Below are 22866 nucleotides of genomic sequence, written 5' to 3'. Positions count from 1 at the left end.
ATCATCCATGTCCAGTGCCGAGGAAGATTCTACTTGCTGTTCTCCAGTCCAGCAGGAAAATTGATGTTTTCTAAAATATATAACTTTGTTTAAACACTTGCACAGCATGGACCAGGTCTGGGTTTAGGAGTCATGCAGCAAAGAAAAGTATTTCCCTGTTATGAGTCTTCCTTTTCCATTGTCCATTAGGCCCAGCTTTATGGTTTAATTAGTATTTGAATTATCATCAAAAAACATTACTTTGCCTACAATTTTTTAAATGATGTATACATGACACATCAACTTCCTGCTGTTGAACCACAGCTATCTGTCATTAGCTCTGCACTCTGTAGCACTCCATCCACACTACTACCACTCCTTAGTATCGCACACACAGCAGGTGTGGCTATCAAATTAACAACAACAAGCAGCAGGTCATATTCAGGCTGGCTTAATGATTTAGAAAGAAGGATCTGCGCTACAGCCAGTTTGAATACTGTATAAAGCACCATACTACATCAGTACAAGATCTGTAAGTGGCTCAAAGTCATTTGTTGCTACTTCATGTTAATAAGATAGCAATCAATGTCTTCTTCAGTTCCCTGCCCAAAGACAGGTCTGACCCAAGTGCCATCACCTCCAACAGGGGTAGGGCAAAGATGCAGGTCCTAAATCCACCCCAGCTGGAACAAGGTTCAAACCCTATGCTGTTGGTACCAATCTGATCCATGCAACCTCTCCAGCCAACTGAGCCAACTGGCCTCCCAAGCACTCAGATACTCTTTTATATGCATGTAGTGGTCCAGAGCTATGAATAGTGAATGGTAGAGGCTTCAACTTTCTTTCAATCGCATGGCTTGCCATCGCTCTTACTACCTGCCATCAGTATATGTGAGGGATTTCTAGATTGATACTCAAGCTGTTTGGCCACATTATGATCACAACTTCCTTGGCCATCAAGTCTTGGGCTAAAACTTGAACCTGGAGCTTCTGGCAGGGATGCTACCCATTGCGTCACAAGACTTCTAGGCAAACAATGTAGAAAGGACAAATTCAGAATACTATTATATGTTAAACATGATAGTCAGACAAGGGATCACAGGGTAAAATGCCTCCAACACCATTCCAGAAGTGTTCTGTCACATTGGAAGGACAGACCCACCAAGGTGGTGGCACAGTGGTATAGAGTTGGGAGGAAGTGGCCCTGGGAGTCCTCAACATTGACTCTGGGCCTTATGAAGTCTCATCGCATCAGGTCAAACAAGGGCAAGAAAACTTGATGCTAATTAGCATGAACTGTCCTCCATCAACTGACGAATCAGTGCTTTTCTATGTTCAACATCACCAGGAAGAAACACTAAGGATAGCAAGGGCACAGAATGTACTCTGGGTGGGGGACTTCAATGTCCATGATCAAGCTGACAGAGCTGGCCCAGATCTGAAGGATATATCTGCCAGACTGGGCCTGCAGCAGGTGGTGAGAGAACCAACAAGAGGGAAAAAACCTACCTGACCTCATGCTCACCAACCTACCCATTGCAGATGCATGTTTCCATGACAGCATTGGTAGGAGTGAGCACTTGTGGAGACAAAGTCCCATCTTAACAATGAGGACAGCCTCTATCATATTATGTGGCACTACCACCATGCTAAATGGAGTTCACAGAGTGTTTTTGGGATAGATTCTTAGAGCAGCACATTCTAGAGTCAACTGGACAGCAGGCTATCCTAGGCCTAGCAATGTGCAATAAGACAGGTTAATTAATGACCTCATAGCAAAGGAGACCCAAGGCAGCACTGATCATTTTTTTTCTTTATTCTTTCATGGGATATGGGCATCATTGACAAGGCCAGCATTTATCACACATCCCCAATTGCCTTTGAATTGAACATTTCAGAAGCAAGTTAAGAGTCAACCACATTTTTGTGGGTCTGGAATCATGTCTAGGCCAGACCAGATAAGGATCACAGATTTCCTTCCATAAAGGGGCATTAGTGAACCAGATGAATATTTTTTTATAACAATCAATGGTAGTTATCATGGTAATCATTACTGAGACTGGCTTTCTATTCCAGATTTTTTTTGTTAATTGAATTTAAATTCCATAAGTTGCCATGGTGGGATTGGGAACCCATGTTCCCAGAGCATTAGCCTGGGCCTCTGGAGTACTAATCCAGTAACATTACCACCATGCCACCATCTCCACAGTCATAATATGATTGAGTTTCTTTCTCAGTTTGTGAGAGAGAAGATTGTGTCTAAGACTAGTGTTTTAAACTTAAATAAAAACAATTACTAGGGCATGAGTAACAGAGCTGGCTAATGTGAACTGAGAAATTAGGTTAAGAGATAGGCCAGTAGACGTGCCATGGAAGACATTTAAGGAGTGAGAAAGAAAGTCTCCAGGAAAAGGATACATAATTCGGGTTAACTAAGGAAGTTAAAGATAGTGTCAAATTGAAAGCAAATGCTTACAATTCTGCGAAGGTTAGTGGCAGGTCAAAAAATTGGACAGATTTTAGAAACCAGCAAAGAATGGCTAAAAAAATGAGGAAGTAATTAGAGCATCAGAGAAAGATAGCTAGAAATATAAAAACAAACAGTAAGTGTTTCTACAGGTATTCAAAAAGGAAAAGAGTAACTAAATTGAGCATTGGTCCTCCAGAGAATGAGTCTCGGTAATTAATAATAGAAATAAGAAGATGGCAGATGCATTGAGCAGTTATTCTGTGTCTGCCTTTACTGTATAATACACAAATAACATCTCAGAAATAATTGTAAATCGAGAGGTGAAAGGGAGGGAGGAACTTGAAACAATTATAATCACCAAGAAAAAGGTACTGAGAAAATTATCAGAACTAAAGGCTGACCAGTCCACAGGTCCTGATGGACTTCATCCTTGCGGCTTAAAAGAGGTGGCTGCTGAGATAGGAGATTCTTGGGTTTTAAAATTCTCAAGATTCTAGAAAAATCCCATCAGATAGGAAAATAGCAAATGTAACTTCTCTATTCATGAAAAGAGGGAGACAGAATGCAGGAAACTACAGGCCAGCTAACCTAACATAAGTCATAAGGAAAATGCTAGAATGTATGATTAAGGAGGGCAGAGTACTTAGAAAATCTTAATGTAATCAGGCAACTTTAAAATAGATTTGTGAAAGTGAAATAGTGTTTGACTAATTTAGTAGAGTTCTTTGTGGAAGTAACAAGCAACGTGGATAAAGGGGAACCTGTAGATATGGTTTACATGGATTTCCAAAAGGCATTTGACAAGGTGCCACATCAAAGCTTATTAGTTGTGAAGGGGCATTAGGAGTCTACAAAGGGATATAGATAATATAAGCGAATGGGCAAAAATTTGGCAGGTAGAATATACTGGTGAATTTTTCCTATGGCGGGTGGGCTGTTCGGGAGCGGGTGTGGGCGGGCGCTGATCACCACCCGCAATCGGCGGCATTTTACGCAGGCAGGCCAATTAAGGCCCGCCCAGCATAATGCGCAGCTGGTAACGCTCAGCGCTACCTGTGTGGGCAAGGGGAGCAATCTCTCTGAAGCACAGAGCTGCCTCAGGGAGATTAAGTAGATAATAAAACTTTTTTAAAAGTAAAGTAAAAAATTAGTTAAACATAGTGATAGTGTCACATGAGCTGGGACAAGTTTGTGAAGTTTACAAAATTTATTTAATTATTTTATAAAAACCTTCAGGAAACCCCATCCCGCACGTGGATGAGGTTTTCTTAAAAATGCGAAGGCCGCTTGGGCTCTTCACCTGCCCGCCAACCTTAAGATTGAATGGGCAGCGTTGTTAATAAGTTAAATTACTTTTTTAATGGCCTTAATAGGTCATTGACAGTTCGGCGGGCACGCAGCCGCCTCTGGCGTGTGTTCACCGAACAAAATCTCGAAATGCTGCGCGATGACGTCAGGACACAATATTTTGCCCACAATGTAGGATAAAGTGAACTTGTCTACTTTGGCAGGAAGAATAGAAAGGCAACATATTATTTAAATAGAGAAAGATTACAGAACTCTGTAGTGAAGAGGGATCTGGGTGTATCACAGTAAAAAACAATGCAGAAGGATGCCATTGGGCCCATCAAGTATGCACTGGCTCTCTGAAAGAGCATGCTATTCCCCTGCCTTATGCTGTAACCTTGCACATTCTCTCTCTTCAGGTAGCAATCCAATTACCTTGTGAATGCCTCATTCAAAACTTCCTCCACCACCCTTTCAGGTAGTGTGTTCTAGGTTCCAACTACCCTCCCTGTGAAAAAACATTTCCTCACATCACATTTACTCCTTTTGCCAATTATTGAGAATCTGTGCCCTCTAGTTCTTGATATTCTCTTGAATGGGAACAGTTTCTCACTAGTTACCCTGTCCATACCCTTCAGGACCTTGAATACCTCTATCAAGTCTCCTGTCAACCTTCTTTTCTCCAAGGAAAAGAGCCCTAGCCTCTATAATCTAATCTCATAGCTACAGTTCTTTATCACTGGAATCACTCTTGTGAATCTCCTCTGTACTCTCTCCAAAGTCCTGGGGCAGAATTTTTCGTTCCATGGGTGGGCGTGCGCCTGACCCGAATGGGAGTAAAATGGTGTGCGATGACCTCAGGTGAGTGTCCCAACGTCATCATGCATGTACATGATATTTTGCTTGGCAGGCACACACGGGTGCTGGAGCGGCACCTGCCATTAATTAACAGTCCACTTAAGGCCCTTAACAGTCCAAGTGGCTGTGATTTTACGTTGCCCGTGTGATTTTCTGCTCATCATAGGGGCAAAACAGGCAGGCAGCCAGCCGACGTTTTCACAAACCTCATCTAAGGGAGGGGTAAAAAGGGTCAGCCGCATTGCCAATGTGAGAGTGGTGAGCATTTTTGGAGATAGTTTGCAGCTGGTTGTTTACTGGTACTTGGCAGCTTCATCTCTGTTTGGGGCTTCATTCTTAGCATTTCCAGGCCTCATTTCAGGACTCATTGCTGTCTGCCAAGCCCCCTGAGGATTCAGATTATGTGGACCCTTCCAGGTATCAGACAGTCTTCTTTTACCCTGGTAATGGGGATTGTGCTCTCTGCTGGTGACACCTCCTCTGAGAAGAAAGAGAGGGGCAGAAGGGAGGGGAGGCCAGGTGTTCCAATGCAGCTTCCAGGGGAGGGACCTGTGGGAGAGCACAAGGGGCACAGGGCCAGCAGGAAGTCCAAGGCGGAAGGGGCCACAGAAGACATCACTATCCTGCTGCAAGGGTTTACAGGCAGTGATGCATGCAGCTATCTCAATATGTCCAAGGTGCAATGGCGAAGGAGGCTTCACCTCTTAACGGAGGCTGTGACCTCCATTTGCCAGATGATTGGGCCTGAGATCAGCTCTGACTGTGTGGGTGGACACCTCATGCATGTGGCTCTGAGGTCACAGCAGCCCTTAATTTCTATGCCTCCACCTCTTTCCAGGACTCAGTGGGGATCTGTGTGAAATCTCCCAATCAGCTGTCTACAATTGCATCAAGCTGGTGACAGAAGCTCTGTTCTGGCAAGTACTGACCTTTATTCTTTAACGTACGGACAAGGCCCGCCAGGCTGAGCGAGCCAGAGGCTTTGCAGTGATTGCTGGAGTCCCCAGCGACCAGGGTGCAATCGACTGCACATGTGACCATCAAGGCGCCAGTGGTCAGCCAGGGGCCTTTGTCAACGGGAAGAGCTTCCAATTCATGGACTTGCAGATAGTGTGTGACCACAGGATGCAGATTCTGCAAGTCTTTGCAAGGTACCTGGCAGCTCCCATGACACATACATCCTCAAACACTCCCAGGTGCCTAGGCACTTCAGCGCTCCAGCCCGACTGGAAGGATGGCTGCTGGGTGAAAAGGGCTATCCCTTAAAAAGTTGGCTCATGACGCCTCTCCGCCACCCAAGAACAGAGGCAGAGCAGGTTATAAGAGGAGTCATGCCTCCACAAGGACGGTGGTAGGGAGGACCACCTTCTCAAGATATGTTTCTGATACCAGGACCATACAGGGGAGCGCTAAACTAACCCCCAGAATGGGGGTCACTGATCGTGGTTGCATGCTGCGCTCTCCACCATCTGGCATTGGCAAGGGGGGGGTTCCCATTGGAGGAAGAGGATCTTGACGCATCTCCACAGACCACAGAGGATGAGTCCAGTAGTAAGTCCGAAGAGGAGCAAGGTGAGGAGAATTCTGAGGGCATAGAGCTAGACCTTGGTAACCTCCAGGGGGGCAGGGATGCCAGGGATGCCTTGATCCAATGCTTCTTCAGCTAGGCTACCAAAGATCAGCTTCCACCTCATGCCAGGGCTACCTCCTCCATCCCGGATGCCTGAAAGGACTTTTTCATTTAGACACAAGGAACGCTCAGTGCCTGTACAATAAAGATAAGAGCCATCTATGTCCAGCATTATATACTGGTGTACCCTGCGCCAATAAAATGAAAGGTGAAGCATACTCAGGCCATGACGACAAAGGCAAAATTTATCTCATGTGGACAGTTCCAAACGATTCACATAGACTTCTCCGGTCTTCATTCCCAGACCAGTATAGATAAAGTAAACATAAATTAACATAAAATCACCCATGACCTGTCCCTCTTGTGTTCATGGTGCCTTTAACTTAGTTTGGTGAACGCTACATCTAGTTGCCCCCTGCTCGCTGGCACCCACATTGGAGACAGTCTGCTGACTCTGCTGTCTTGTTGGCCTTGATGACCTTGGCTGTCACCGTCTGGCCAGTGAAGCCTGTGCTAGCCCCGCCTGGGAGGGAGTGGCTACTGTCATGGCTGGCAAATTCCCAGTTGCCGCAGCCTCATCAGATGTGATGGTCACAGGCGGAGGGGCGGAGGATCTGCTGCCATCATCCAGAGTGCTATGAGAGGAGCCCGCAGAGATGACAGGCAGCTTATGTGTCAATGTGAGGTCGCTCTGGACCTCCCTGCTCACTGTGATGGATGGGTACTTAGCTGGGATACTGGGTGCCTCAACCATCTTCCACACTGACACTGACCACCTGAGGTCATTGCCTGTGTGAGAGCTTGCAGGTCTGATCGCATCCCCAGGAACCCCTGATTCTGCCCCTGGAGCTGCCTCTTTTGTACGAATGCACAAAAGGCCCAAAGTTTGTCAGGAATCAGAGTTCCTGACCTCCGAGGGTTTGTATAGGTTTCTTAACACTCCCCAAGGCCTGTTTATTGTTTACAAGGCCCAAATCAGGAGTTTGATGGATTCTCCACTAGCCTGGATGAGTGCAGCTCCAACAATATTCAAGAAGCTCACCACCTTAAATGTTCATTCCCTTCACTACTGGCCACAATGGCAGCAGGGCGAGCCATGTATAAAATGATCTGCAGCAATTCACCAAGGCCCCTTTGACAGCACCTTCCAAACCAACAATCTCTTCCAACTGGAAAGGCAAGGGCAGCAGATGGATGGGAACAGTCAGTCACCTGAGATTTCCCAGAATTTGCTAATTCATGGCCAAAGAAAGGGCTTGCCTCCTAATTAAGAATGGCAGGCAGGCTCTTGATGCTGAGCTGCCAATAAGAGACCCTCCAGCTTGGAAGAAGCAGCAGGATGTCTTTATAGGTAAGGTAGGGAGAGGGCACCCCAAGATGGTGATGTCTTCTCTCCAATGTTTTGAATTCTAAAATAAAAAATGGATCAAGCAGCCACACCACCATTATGGAAGGGAAACCATTGGTGCCACCTGTGACATGTGAGCAACCTAATTCATTTGTATGAATGAAAATGGATTGTGGAATGTTAATGAAAATAGTTCATCAAGGTACTGGCCTAAAATTTCATTCATATCATCCTGCTGGCAGAAATTGGTCTCAGGGCACAAACCTTACTCCTGACCACAGCACACCCAATATTGCATGGCAGCGGCATTCATGACAAACCAGGTTTGCAAAAGGGGCTTCAAAAAGGCCTGAGGCCCATTACTTGCACATGCAAAAGCTCTGACACGCATTCCAGACACCGATCTTGGACACCCACTTTATTGCCTACACCAATATAGTGAGCAACACCTTTCCAAAACAAAAACAGAATTACCTGGAAAAACTCAGCAGGTCTGGCAGCATCGGCGGAGAAGAAAAGAGTTGACGTTTCGAGTCCTCATGACCCTTCAGCAGAACTGGGTGAATCCAAGGAGTGGAGTGAAATATAAGCTGGTTTAAGGTTGAGGGGCGGGGGGGTTGGGTGGGGGGAGAGAAGTGGAGGGGGGTGGTGTGGTTGTAGGGACAAGCAAGCAGTGATTGGATTCCTTACCAGCTCATAATAATGAGCCAGTGACTCAAAGGCGGCCTCACATCTCCTGCAGGACTTGTTATGGTGTTGTCTGCCTCGGTTTAAGGTGGATCTTGTTGGGTAGAGATTGCACCGCAGTAGTAAACTGTTAATGAGTCTGGATTGTTTAATGTTGAAACAGGTTTTCATCCAGGAATTAGAGACGTAGTCATTTCCGTAATACTTGATGCTGGTTCCTTGGCATTGGAGTTCGGTCCACTTCAAATACTCTACCTCCCTCCAAGCCGTGTATCTGTTGATGGGTTTGGGTCTGGATGTTTGGGTAGTATCCGTACATCCCGTAGCGATACCAATTTCATCCGCGCCATATCCTTCATCAGTCCGTCTTAGACCTCCACTATCCTTGAGGGCTTCTTCGATCTCTCTGAGTACTTTGAGGTACCTCAGGGAGTCGATCGTTTGTTTATTATCAATTCCGCTGAATTCAAATGAGGCCTCTATCACCGCGTCCAGACACAGACACCTTTCCAGCTCATAATGAGTACACACTTTCTCCCTGCCATATTAGATGCTTAGGTGCATGTTTAATGCCTGGAAAATGGGCCTACTGTATTTCTTCCATCTCTCTGATGAAGTACCTGACCTCCATAGAATGATTCTAATGGAACAAAAGAAAATCTTACATAAGCAGGTCAACACAGAAGTTTGAAGACTTGATCTGAACAAATCCCATTCTTAAGCAAAGGAATGGTGTACAGGAACACAACAGAATTTGCAAAATATTTTCTAGTTTTCTATTTTCAATCACCGAAGTCAACACCTAAAATATTGATACTTACTTAGATAGACCTGCTGGTTCAATGTATTTCTTACTACATCCTCCAGACACCAAGAACTTTTGACTTATTTGGAGATTGTAGCACACGTGTCATTAACCATGGTAAATGAATCAGCTTATCATTCTAGTGCCAAGGTGTTATTTTCCATGTTGAATGCCAGTAAAAGCACTACTGAGTGTTACTAACATCTAATTATAACCAAACTGCAATTAAACAGTTGAATGATCTTAATAGAGTAATGAGCTACCACCATAGGTGAAAAAGACAGAAAGATTAATAATAATTAATTACATAATACAAACTTCAGATCTGTGATTCAGAAGATGGATATTAGCGTTTGTTTGACTTTATGATTTCCTTTTCTTCCACTGTTAAATCAGATAGTGCACAAAAATGATGCAAGGTACATGATGCACAATTAACCTGTATACATTGATTGAAATGTAGGCAGCATGCCAACCTCATACTGCCTGTTCATTAGAATGATTGATGCATGCAGTCAGCACTAACCGCACTATTAATTGGCTGCACACATCAGCAGGGTGCCCAAAACGGTACCTTCCTGGCACTACTTAAAGTTAGTCTGCATTTTTAAAAGGGGAGGTGTATTGTGGCTGGAACGAGTACTGGCAGTCATGCAGAAAGTGAATCTGAAATAGGAAGAATTGGAGGATGGCGCAATATGGGAGACGCAGGTTCCAAGGTTTTGAGGTGGAGACCCTGGTGGAGGTGGAAAGGAGCACTGGTGCAGGCAAAGACACATAAAACACAGGCAATAAGAGAATGCACAGGTTGATTAGGTACTATTTACATGCAATATGGCATGATTTGATTTATACATTTCATTTGGCATGTTTATTTTATGGTAGCTTTATTTTTCCATTGTAGCCAAGGCAATGATGTAAGACAGAGCAAAATTAAGTTGTAGGATTGTTGATGAATAGGAAATTGTGTTTGGGGTTACTGGTATTGCATTCAGATCAATTCTTCACAGGTAACAAAGGCAGAAATGGCTGACTTGGTTTCCACCTCCTTTCCCCCTCCACCTCCCTCCCTTCCTGTCTCCTCCCTTCCCCCTCAACCTCCCCTGCCCCCTTCACCTCCCTACCCCTCCAACTGCCCTCTTCACCCTCCCCCTTCACCTCTGCCATACCTCTCCCTTTCCCTTCCTCTTCCCCTTCACCTCTGCTCTACCCCTCCTCTTCCCCTCCCCTCCCCTTCACCTCTCCCTCCCTCTCCTTCAATTCACCCCTCTGCCTTCCCCTCCCATTCTCCCCCTCCCCTTCCACCCCACGCCCTCCCCCCACCCACTTCCCCCTCCACTACTCCCCCCTCCACTCCACCCCCCTCCTCTCCCCCTCCCCCCTTCCCACCACCCCCTCTCCCCACCCCCTTCACCTCCCCTCCTCTCCTCCACTCTCCCAAACACCCCTATCCCCACCTCCACCTCTCCCCTCCCCACCACCCCCTCCAGTACGCACCTTTCCCCACCTTCCCCTCCCTCCCCTCCCCTCCCCTCCCCTCCCCCTTTCCATCTTTCCCCCTCCCCCCTTTCTCTATCCCCCTCCTCTGCCCCTTCCCCCTTCTCTGCCCCTCCCCTCCTCCCTCCGTCCTTCCAACCCCCTCCACTCAATCCCTCTCCCCCTCCCATCTCTCCCACCTCACCTCCACCCTCCCGCTCCCCTTGTCCTTCTCTGCATCGCCTCTGCTCATTCTCCCAGTCATGCACTATTCTAATGGGAAAGCTAATTAGTGCACCCATCTCTGGCAGCATAGTTGGTGCAGAAGCATTGAAATTGAGAAAATGTCCATCAGTATTTACTATACCATTCCCTGTAGGTTTTTACAACTTGAAACAATTATGGAAAGCACCAAACACTTCTAGAATAGTCTCAACAGCTAGAAGAAATCAATCAGCAACTAGCCTCCCTGGAACCTGAACTTGTCTCCTCCAAAACACCCATTGCCGGGAACACCATTCTGCATTTGACATGCCACCTAATACTGGTATTTTCAGTGGTCCTCCTATATCTTGCCTTTGGGTGGGGCATGTGATCCTAAAAATTCAGCCCATGGTGACTGGCACGATTCACGACAGAAACGTGCACGTGGATCGGATGGCATTTTTGTCTTCAAACAGTGTTCATAGCTTCCAAACAACAGGCTCTACTGAGCCTAATTACTAGTCTTTTTTTGTCTTTCCATTTAATTTAGCCTTTTATTTTTGTTAAATGCTAAACTATTAAAAAAAACAATGATTATTTCTGACATAGTTGGGACATAACTGACCAGAAGTATGGAGATTGATAACTTGCATTGGTTCTCACTTGCACTGCCTATGACCCATATTTTCAAGGAAGGACACTGGCAAGGAAACCCACAACCAACACCCAAGGCCAGGATTTTCCATTCATTGGGCGGGCCTGGTGGGAGGAGACGGAGATGGTCGGGGAGCCACCAGCGATTGGCTCTTTAGTGCGATTTCATGCAGCCCTGCATGGATCACAAGTAGTAGCGCTGAGCGCTACCAGTGCAGGTGGGGGGAGGAGGGACAGCCAGACCTAGCGAGCAGTTTGTGCATGTGCGTGAAAGAGTACTTCAATCTCCCTGAGGCATGGAGCTGCCTCAGGGAGATTGAAAAGCTTTTTTAAAAAATTAATAAATACATTAAAAATTCAGTGAAACATATCCCCTCATGTGATTGTGTCACATGAGTTGGGATATGTTTTTCATTTCAAAGGAAAGTTTTTATTTAATTTATAAAAGTTTTAGGAACCCTCATCCTGCTCGTGGATGAGGTTTCCTAAAAAGCATAAAGGCCTCTTGGGCCTTTTTGCATGTTCACCAACTGTAAGGTTAGATGGGCTGCGTAAAATTAAGTTTAATTACCTAATTAATGGCCTTAATAGGCCTTTCAATTATCAGTGGGCATGCAGCCAACTCCAGCCCGTGCCCATTGAAGGAAATATTGCACGACTTTGCAATGATATAGGGACGCACACCCAATGTCATCGCCTGTCGTTTTATCTTCCGGTGTGTCAGGTGCATGCCTCACACGTTGAATGTAAAATTCTGTCCCAAGTCTGTTCTCTCTAGCCTTGAATTTTTATTTCTCAGGCTCATTCCAAACAGCTGCAGGGTTCATGGCAATACCAGACCTTCTGCGGCTGACTGATGCCTTGTTGGCCACAGTTAGCCACTTCACTTGAACAATCAGCACCAGAATGAGAGTACATCAGAAAGTCTATTTTTCATGACAAGCATGATTGAGGCTTTTAACCAGATAACTGAAGAGAAGCTAACCAGCAATGCAGTGAACTGAATCACAAAAATACAGAATTTTAACAGCACACAAGGAGGCCATTCAGCCCATCATGTCTGTACTGGCTCTCTGAATGAGCATTATGACCTATTGCCATTGCCCTGCCTTTCCCCTGTGCCCTTGCACTTTGTTTCTATTCAAATAGTCATCTAATGCCCTCTTGAATGCCTCGATTGAACCTGCCTCCACCTCACCTCCAGGCAATGCATCCCAGACCCAAACCACTTGTTGTGTGAAAAGGCTTTTTCTCAGGTCACATTTGCTTCTTTTGCAAATCACTTTAAACTGTGCCCTCTCATTCTACATCCTTTTATGAGTGGGAACAGCTTCCCCCTATCTACTCTGTCCAGTCCCCTCATCATTTTGAACATCTCTATCAAATCTCCTCTTAGCCTTCTTCTTTCCAAGGAAAACAGTCCCAACCTCTCCAATCTATCCTCATAGCTGAAGTTTCTAATCACTGGAACCATACTTGTAAGCCTCTTCCGCACTCTCTCCAATGTGTCCACATCCTTCCTATAATGTGGCGTCCGGAATTGTACACAATATTCCATCTAACGCGTATCCGATATAAATTAAGCATAACCTCCCTGTTCCTCCAATTTCCTGCTTTAGCTCATCTTAATAATTAGAGAAGTTTAAAAATGGTGTAGCCCAATGGTTAGAACTGTTCTCAATATATATGTGGTTTGCATTTGGACATAGGGAGCACAATACGGCACAAAGTAGGTTCTTGGGAAATAGGGAGCTACATTGAAAAATGCCTCAGGATAAATTAACAGACTGGATAGACTAGTGGCAAACACAATTTCATGTGAGAAAATGTGATGCAATGTATTTTGGGAGACCAAGCAAGGAATAGGAATATAGGCTCAGTAAACAGGCACTGAAATATGTGGATGAACAAAGACAGGTGACTCAAATACCTAATTCCCCTGAAGTGAAAGTGCAGGGAAAGAAGAAAGGAGAGAAAAGGGTATTGGCATTTTGTGTTTAATAAATATACGGCTAAAGCAATAGAATAAATTGCTTTAGGAAGAAAATTATTAGGCCATAGAATACTGTGCACTTTGGTGCTTGATTGTAGAAAGAAAGTTTGTATGCATACGAAGAGTTAAATTAACTGTAATAACATAGGGATGAGACTATAATGCGAGACATGAGATACTGAGCTTATTTTCAAAGAAGTAGAGAAGTCTAAATGGAAATTTAATAGAGGTTTTTAGAACTATGAACAGTTTTGATATAAGTAGAGAAAGATTATTGTTTTCTGCTTGGCAAGTCAGTTTTGGGAGATATGGTGTAACATTTCCTCATAACTTTGGCCGGCATGCAGGGTGGTCATGAAAGTCATCCTGCACTGAGAACAGCAATGGTCTTATAGTCTCTCACAGTCCCATTGTTTGTGCTTTGAAGTACTCACACAAACACCAGCAATGGCTGAACATTTTAATTTGTTAACTTTTCAGAACCTCAGTTTGCTCGCAATTCACAAGAGTGTAAAACAATACCAGCATTTCTGATGAAAATGAAAATCCGCTGGCATGAAATTGCCTACATTTCTGCTTCTGGATTCCATGCTGTGCACCAATTTGTTCCTATTAACCATCTCAGAATACAAATTACACAGATAGCAATTTACAGTGACCTCCAGCAGCTTCTTTAAATCAAACACATCACGATTCCTAAAATAGAAACAAAAGGAATATTTATAACTCAAAGCACAGGCTTAATTAGTTGGGAATGGGCTGGTGGGGTGGGGGGGTGGGGGGTGGTGGTGTGTGGTGAGAGGGGTGGTGGGTTGGGTGTTGGTGCCAACGGTTCCATTCTGACCTGTTGATTTTCCAGTCTGAAGCTTTATCTACATTTTCTTGGACTAGATTTATGCAAACCGTAAATGGGCACCTCCACAGATATCACTGTCTGTAATAGAAGATCAGCAAAATACCATATTTCAGACTTCAATGTGCCAGGTTGTTTGCTAGAGGTTCATGTTACGTTGTAACTTCAAAGAAATTTAAAGTCAGCTTCAAGTACATCTGATGAAAATTTCTAAGCACTGTTTATTTTGTAGACAATGAAGCCAGAATATACAGCAGCTTTGATAGTATTTGAGTGTATCTCTTTGGTGTTTATCATGGTAGGCCAGAGGTACAGTCCCAAACATAAACTGGTGTAATCCAGGCATAAATCAACTGGGAGTGACTTGGTTGGGTGAAAATCCGTTGGGCCCTGGATACATTAGATTCTGTCCTCCGCTGACATTTTCTATCAGGGTTTGTTTGGTGTGGAATCTCTGTCTAACACAAACATGACCCATTACTTCCAAAGAGACTTCAATATACAAAGGAGAGTAGTTTCTCATGATGCTGTTCAAGTTTATATGAATGTGTGAATGATGAAGAAAGGGAAAATAGAACTTGCATTTATGTAACACTTTTCATGACCTCAGGACATTCCAAAACATTTTTCAGACAATAACATAGGGCAGAATTTTACGGATGACGTCCGGGTGGCGGATGCCACACATCAGAGCTTAAAATGGCGCGCGCTGATGTCAGGCGAGTGTCCCGACGTCAGCGCGCGCCATCGTGATATTTAGCTGGGCGGGCACGCGATGAAGCACGATGCACACCCGCCATTAATTAAAGGGCTTGTTAAGGCCCTTAACTTGGCAATCAACGCCAATTTTGAGGCACTCGTGCGATCTACGGCTCGGCACAATGGCACAACAGGCAGGCAGGTAAGTGAATTTTTAACAAAACTCATGCATGGGCAGGATATGTGGGCTCAGTGGGGTTGTCAATGTTTCATGTGAAATATTTATTGCAGCAAGTGTTTTAAACCTGCCTGTGTGATTGTTAACAGTTCAGATTGTTTTTCAATAGCTTTCTCTGTACTTTGAAGCTTCAGCTCAGGCAGTCTGCAGACAGTAATCTTTATCGGGCCTGCAGCTTCTGGAGGCCTCCATTAGCCTGGGTATGGGTTCTGACATCTCCACTAGAGGCAGCTCCTCTGAGGAGGAGAGGAGGGATAGAATAAGGAGGAGGCCAGGAGTAGACAATCAGGCTCCAGGGGAACCACCTTTGGGAGGCCAGGCGCAGGCACAAGGAGCGCAGGTCCAAGAGGTTGTCCAAGTTGGAAGGGGCTGCAGAAGACACCACTATCCTGTTGCCAGGGTATTCAGGCGGCGAAGCAGCTACCTCAATATGACTGAGGTGCAGTGCCGAAGGAGGCTCCGACTGTCAAGGGAAACAGTCAACTACATTTGTCAGATGATTGGCCCTGAGATCTCCCCTAACTGTGTGGGTGGACACCCCATGCCAGCAGCTCTCAAGGTCACAGTTGCCCTACACTTCTACGCATCTGGCTCCTTCCAGGGCTCAGTGGGTGATCTTTGCGGTGTCTCCCAATCAGCTGTCCACACTTGTGTCAAGCAGGTTACAGACGCTCTGTTCAGATGTGCATTGACCTTCATCCACTTCCGCTGCGACCAGGCAAGTCAGGTACAGCCAGCCAGAGACTTCGTGGCCATTGCTGGCATACACCAGTGTCCAGGGTGCAAGAGACTGCACACATATAGCCATCAAGGCGCCAGCAGGTGAGCCGGTTCCTTTGTCAATAGGAAAGGCTTCCATTCCATGAACGTGCGGATAGTGTGTGATCACAGGATGCAGATTCCTCAAGTTTGTGCAAGGTAGCTAGGCAGCTCCCATGACACCAACATCCTCAGACACTCCCAGGTGCTGGGGCTCTTCAGTGCTCTGGCTCGGCTGGATGGATGGCTGCTGGGTGATAAGGGCTATCCCCTGCGAAGGTGGCTTATGACGCCTCTCCGCCGTCCAAAAACAGAAGCTGAGCAGCGGTACAATAGGAGCCAGGCCTCCACAAGGGCTGTGGTGGAGAGAGCCATCGGTCTTCTCAAGATGCACTTCCAATGCCTGGACCGCTCAGGGGGTGCACTCCAGTAACCCCCAGATCATGTCTCTGTGATAGTGGTAGCATGCTGCGCTTTGCACAATCTTGCGCTGGAAAGGGGGGATGCAGTTGACGATGAAGACCTTGACGCCCTGGATGCGGCTGCACATGATGAATCCAGCAGTGGCTTAGAGGATGAGGAAGCACAGGGCGATGATGAGGGGCAGCACGCCGACCCGCTATTTAAGGAGGCAGGGACATCTGGGGCACTTTAATCCAACAAACCTTCAGCTAGCTCCACACAAATGGATCTGCGGGACCAGCATTGCCTGACGCTTCCACACGTGGCACTTAGGTGCTACATCTTCCACTTCATCAGCTGCAACTAAGGGCTTAGTACAGAGACATCAATGTCCACTCAAACAGTTAGGATATGTCTGTGAAAAAGAAAAATGCACCACAAAGTAGAAACTCTCAGCCATGGTCACAAATGTGGACTTTATTCCTTTCCATCAGATGGTGCCACCAAAAACATGATAAAACTTTGCTCTAATGTTCACAAAAATAAATTCCCTAATCTAGGGGCAACAGAAAAGAGCCAGTGACAAACCCGTGGAGTGCCTAACGTGCCTTATGCTTACGTTTGCGGGTGCCACGTCTAGGTGCCGCCCCATTGCTCAGAGTGGCTTGTGAGACAGCCAGCTGACTCTGCTGTCTTATTGGTCTTGATGACCTTGGCGGGCGTCCTCTGGCCTATGGAGCCTGTGATGGCCCCACCTGGGAGGGAACTGCCAGGTCCAGAACTGGCACCTCCCCAGTTGTCGCAGCCTCAACGGATGCAACGGTCACTGGCAGAGGGGCGGAGGAGCTGCTGCCCTCATCCAGAGAGCCCTGAAAGGAGCCCGTAGTGATGACAGACAGCTGCTGCACCAATATGAAGTCACTTTGGATCTCCCTGCTCACTGCAGATGGATGGGCACCAAGCTGTGACACATGGTGCCCAGAACATCTCCCACATTGCCAATGACCACCTGTGGCCATTAGCACTGTGCGGGCTTGCAGGTCAGAGCGTAACCCAATCAGATGATTCTCAATCTGTTGGAAGCCCCTCTCCATGAGAGTCGCCAATCTCTCAATGGAGGAAGCCTGACGCTTTATCCTGAGGTTCATGTCATCACTGACACTCTGCCTGGATTCCTCCACCACAGAGACCAACTGAAGCACACCTTCATGCAACCCTGCGAGATGCTCCCGCGCACCCTGCCACTTGTCCTGCAGCTGCTGCATAGCTGACATCTCCAGAGGCACATCATCACTGCCCAACTCAGCATGTGCCTGGTCCCCTGCAGTCCTCCGGCTGCTGGCGCCATCAGCACTCTGTCCCTGCCATCTCCTCCAGCGATTGTGAAGTTCCCTCTCCACCGTACCCCGGGACACTAGCTGACATTATAATCCCCACCAATGTGGTAGTCACTGTGCTGGTGCCTAGCTCGCTGAAATGATGTGACGCAAATTGTAAATGATGCCCCTCAGGTGTGGAGGGGGTTCTTTGGACATGTTCCTGGCGGCCATGCGGTGGTGATACTGAAATTAACAACAAGGACAGTGGATCAGTTAGCGTTCAGTCAGTAACACACTTCATCTCTTTCCTCCCAGGCTTATAATTCACTCAACCTTCAAGAACATAAGTGACGAATATTGGTGGGGTGGTAAATAGTCAAGAGGAGGCCCAAACATTACACGCGTATACAGACAGGCTGGTCAGATGGCCTAAGGAATGCCTCATGGAATGTTATGTGGATAAGTGTGCGGCTAAGCACTTGGGCAAGACAAACAAGGTACGGGAATACAGCGGAAATGGTAGGACCATGGAAAGTCATGACGATTACAGGGACCTTGCTGGGCAGAGCCGTTAAGGTAGCAGAGCAGGAACATAAGGCATTTAACAACGTAAAAGCCAGACTTGCCTTTATTAGCCGAGGAATAGAATGTAGGAAAAGGGAGGTCATGTTGCAAGTGCAGAAAACGCTGTCGAGGCCACAGCTACACTTCTGCGTTCAGTTGTGACCTGTGCTTCATGGGAGGGATGGCACTGGAGAGTGCAGAGGTTCCTGACCAGGATGCATGCTGGTCTGGAGAGTTGGACTTATGAGGAAACATTTGCCGTGGAGCACAGGAGAGTGACAGGTCACATTATCGACCTTCTTACCACAATGAGGCATAGGCCGGGTGGACAGAAGGCAACATTTCCCCTTGGCGGAGGGATGACAAATGAGGTGGCATTTAGTTAAGTTGAGTGCCATGAGGTTGACAGGTGAGGCGCTGAGGACCTTTTGGACAAAGTAATGTGGGATGCACTGGCTGAAAGGGTGGTGGAGGTACAAATCCTCCTAAGATGATGTAAGTATTTGGATGTGCAACAGCGATGCCATGGCATATTAGGCCATGGGGATAGTGGTCAGAAATGGGATAAGGCGACTTTGGAAGGTGCTAGAGACGCGCATCCTCAAGGGGCCGAGGGACCTTTGTATATGACCCACACGTCTGACTGTATCAGTCTGTGAATGAGCAGAACAAAAAACAAAAATACCTGGAAAAACTCAGCAGGTCTGACAGCATCTGCGGAGAGGAATACAGTTAACGTTTCAAGTCCAAATGACTCTTCATCAGAACTAAGGAAGTCAGAGGGAAGAGTAATAATTCTTCATTTTGCGTTTATCTGAGTGTTTAATTTGACTACCATCTCTCTTCAAGGAATGTCTACCTTGAAGAATTTTGCTCTTCTCTCCGAATTCCTTAGTTCTGATGAAGAGTCATTCGGACTCGAAACATTAACTGTGTTCCTCTCCACAGATGCTGTCAGAGCTGCTGAGTTTTTCCAGGTATTTTTGTGAATGAGCAGTGTTGCTGCATTAAATATTGCAGCAATCGTCAGTGCTTTGGATGGTGGGGAGACAGAGTGGATGGGACTGTGGGCCTCAAATACCTGACCGCTGCACCCCAGCCTCACCGACACCTACCAACCTGGCTGCTGGCTTCTTCTCAACTCCATGGTCTGTTCTTTGAAGTGGGTGATGGTGTGCAGCATGGCCTGGCCACCACCAGTGCGCATACGCTCTTGGTTGTTGTGTTCAGTTTTTGCCTGCAGAACAGAGAAGACCATTTATTGGGGCTGATCGCTCATGTACTCTGCATGCGCACGCCGCACCCCAACCAAAGTGGCCCGTCTGAGGCCTCCAGCGGCTCCTGTCCACACTACTGGTGATCAGTCACCAAAAGATATTACGGCTGCTCCCAACCCCCTCCCCACCTCCCCCAATGGCCACCTTGGACACATTTGGCATCCATCTCTTTCAATAACACACAGGTCTTAGCGCCCACGGCAAGGAGGTGCAACTAGGTGCGGCGCCAAGGCCACCAGATGGCTCTTGGCCATGACACCTTGAGGCTCCCTTTCCACCATCTCATCACCATCAATAGGAAATGTGTTGGAGTTCTGAGTATGTGTCTAGCTGCCTCTCCTGCAGGTTGCCCCCAGACTATTCAAATGTGACAAACACCAACATATGCTGCAGGGAGAACCCATCTTCTCCTCAACCACTAAGGCTGATGTAAGCATGGGCACTATCTGTTTGCCCACCAAGCATGCGCCAAATGCCCAATGCAGTAACGACACTAAGATGTTGGGGGAGGGGGGCGGGGGGCGCCTCAAAGGCTAAGGCTGGGTAAAATGGCCAAGGCTGACATGGTACTCACCCTTCCAGAGCGCAACCAATCATTGAAGCACTTGCAGCACTGTATTCCTGTGTGCCGCACAGCATCTTGGGAGGTCACCACCTCCACCATCTACTGCCAGGCCCACTTCATGATGTGAGGGGCCCTCCTCCTCCCATCCTCAGGAAACAGGATCTCCCGACGTTCTACCACCTCTTCGAGAAGGGCAGCAAGACAGGCATCGGAGAACCGAGGGGCACATTGGACCCCCACTGGCCTACCCTGCAGCCTGCCCTCCTCCTCTGGCCTCCCCTCCTCCGGAGTCTGCTGTGCAGACCCTCTGAACCTGTCGCTGGCCATGGTGAACAGCCTAAAGGAGGGCCCGGCCTTTTTTTATACAGACTGCTGGTTCCCCATTGGAACCGGCAGTCTGTGCATGCCCGCCGCAAATTTGAAAATCCCGGTCTCCACAGGAGTGTGAAACGCGCTGGGCAGGCCTTAATTGGCCCGCATGTACAAAATGGCAGCGTGGCCTGCTTTGCCAGCTGCGATTGGCGCTGCGCCTGCCAGCAATTGGATCATGTCCGCCCGCCCGACAAACGGAAAATTCTGCCCATAGTGTTTGAAGTGTGGTCACTGTTGTAGTGTCGGAAATGCCACAGCTGATGTGTGCGTAGTAAGATCCTACAAAATATGATAATGACCAGATCCTCCATTTTTAGTAAAGTTGGTCAAGGGATAAATATTGACCAGGACACTGGGAGAACTGCCCTGCTCTTCTTGAAAATAATGCCATTGGCTCTTTCATGTCCACCTGGGAGGGCACAGGTCTTTAGTTTATCATATAATCCAGAAGACAGCTCCTCTGACCCTGACAGCCCCTGCAACACTCCCTCAGAACTGTATTGGAGCATTAGTCTAAACTCTGTGTTCAAATCTCAAGGGTAAGATGTGAACTCACACAACCTCCAACTCAGAGGCTAGAATATTACCACTGAGTCATGGATAACATCATGCAATATAATATAATTTTGTCATTAATGCTGATATAATGTTCTGCTGCTAAAGTGTAGGTGTTACTCCTGCACATGCTTGAACTCATTGGCCAGTGCTTGAGTAAACTGAATTTCTTTCCTTATATTTTTTTAAGTGTTTGAGGCCCCACATTCTGGGCGGAATTTAATGTTCCCTGGTGATGAGTTTGGAAGTGGGGCAGGAGGATGCTGGGTAGGGATCCCACCTCCTTTTTGTCTCTATGATTAAATATGGGGTGGGAAGGCTTGTAGATTCCATAATCTTTAACTCTCCACAAGTCTTGTTTCTTTGAACAGGGCATTCATCCTCACTGGTGATCTGTTTGGTGATTAATCCACAAACAGTCCTTTTCTTTAGCTTGGTATAGCAGAACCTATTGTTAATCTCCTTCACCAAATCTCTCTCTGTCTGACTGACTCTGAGGGGATGGGGGTGATTTATGGAGGTGTCAGGGGGTCTCACCTGCTGGCCTCCTCCAGGAAGGCCCACTGTTATTAAATGCCTCTCAAGCACTTAAATGGCCACCATTTGGCCTCCCCTGGATCAAAGACCCTGGGAATGTACATCCTGCCCTCTGATAGCTGCCAGCCAATCATATCTCAGCAGCTCTTTTGCTCACCACCATCACCAGGGAGCAGGTGGCTGCTATGGGAATGACAGCTACCAGAGGTCAGGATGGAGGAGAACCCAGGCCAGAGGTAAGTCATGGTGGGAGGGGATTTGCGGAGTGGGGCTTGTGGGGGAATGGGCAGTAAGGGCAGCCGAGTCCCTCAATCAGGCACCGAATGCCTTTAAATGAGTGTCTCCCTCTGGGAGACCACGTGGCCTGCACAGATTTACTTATTGTGCATGCTGCATGGCAACAGGCCTGCCCGCCACTGGATTAGAATGAGCGGTGGTGGAATGAGGCCCTGAAGTGGTAATTAACAGGCCACTTAAGGGCCTCAGTTGACAGCTGGGTGAGAAGTCTGAATACGGGCCTTCCAGCCCTGTACTTAATTTTGGCAGAGGCAGGAAGGCAGTTGTAGTGTTCATACAGACCAGAGTACTTATTCCTGAAAGAGTTAACATTTGCATTAAATGCACAAAAAAGCCTTTACAATTAACGGCCCAACCAAACAGGAGAGAAATTAAAGCTGTCATTGAGCAGGTAGGAGAGTGATATAAATGGAGATTTGCTTGTAGGGGGTTCAAAGGGGAAGGACAAGATTAGATATCAAAAGAATAGAAGAGAGATTTGACAAAGTTTTCTTCATTGTTGTGAAGAAATATATAGCAAACAAGAGGGAGACATTCTGGGAATGTGTGGGCAAAGTAAATAAATTATATATATGTTTTTGCCTCATGCACTGATGACTTTCCTAGCAGAGATGATAATATGCCATGAAAAAGATTGCTTAATAGCTGTAATCTTCAAATGGATGTTCTTATTTCTGTCTTCTATGCATGTGGGTGTGCGAGAGGGAGAGAGTTTGGGAGTATTTAAAAGTGTGAGCCGAGACTCTGTGAGTAGGATATGGATACTGGAGACTGGATTAGTTCAGGTCAGCATAATTCCATTAACTGCAGTTTACCAAAAGTTGTTCTGCAAAAGTATTTAAACTGTAAATGGCTTTAAAATTAAAGTTACTAATTTATTAGAAAAGAATACTTATAACTCAAAAGTTATTCCTTCATCCTTTATGAGGAGGACTTATGAGGCGATGTAATATTGTAGCTTATCCATCAGTAAATATTTTTCCTCTGAATTATATAAACTAGTGCAAGTCTTTCTGAGCACTGATCAGATATTTTTAA

The sequence above is a fragment of the Carcharodon carcharias genome, chromosome 2 (genome assembly GCF_017639515.1).
Source record: "Carcharodon carcharias isolate sCarCar2 chromosome 2, sCarCar2.pri, whole genome shotgun sequence".
Taxonomy (NCBI): Eukaryota; Metazoa; Chordata; class Chondrichthyes; order Lamniformes; family Lamnidae; genus Carcharodon; species Carcharodon carcharias.
Note: the sequence above shows the minus strand (reverse complement) of the source record.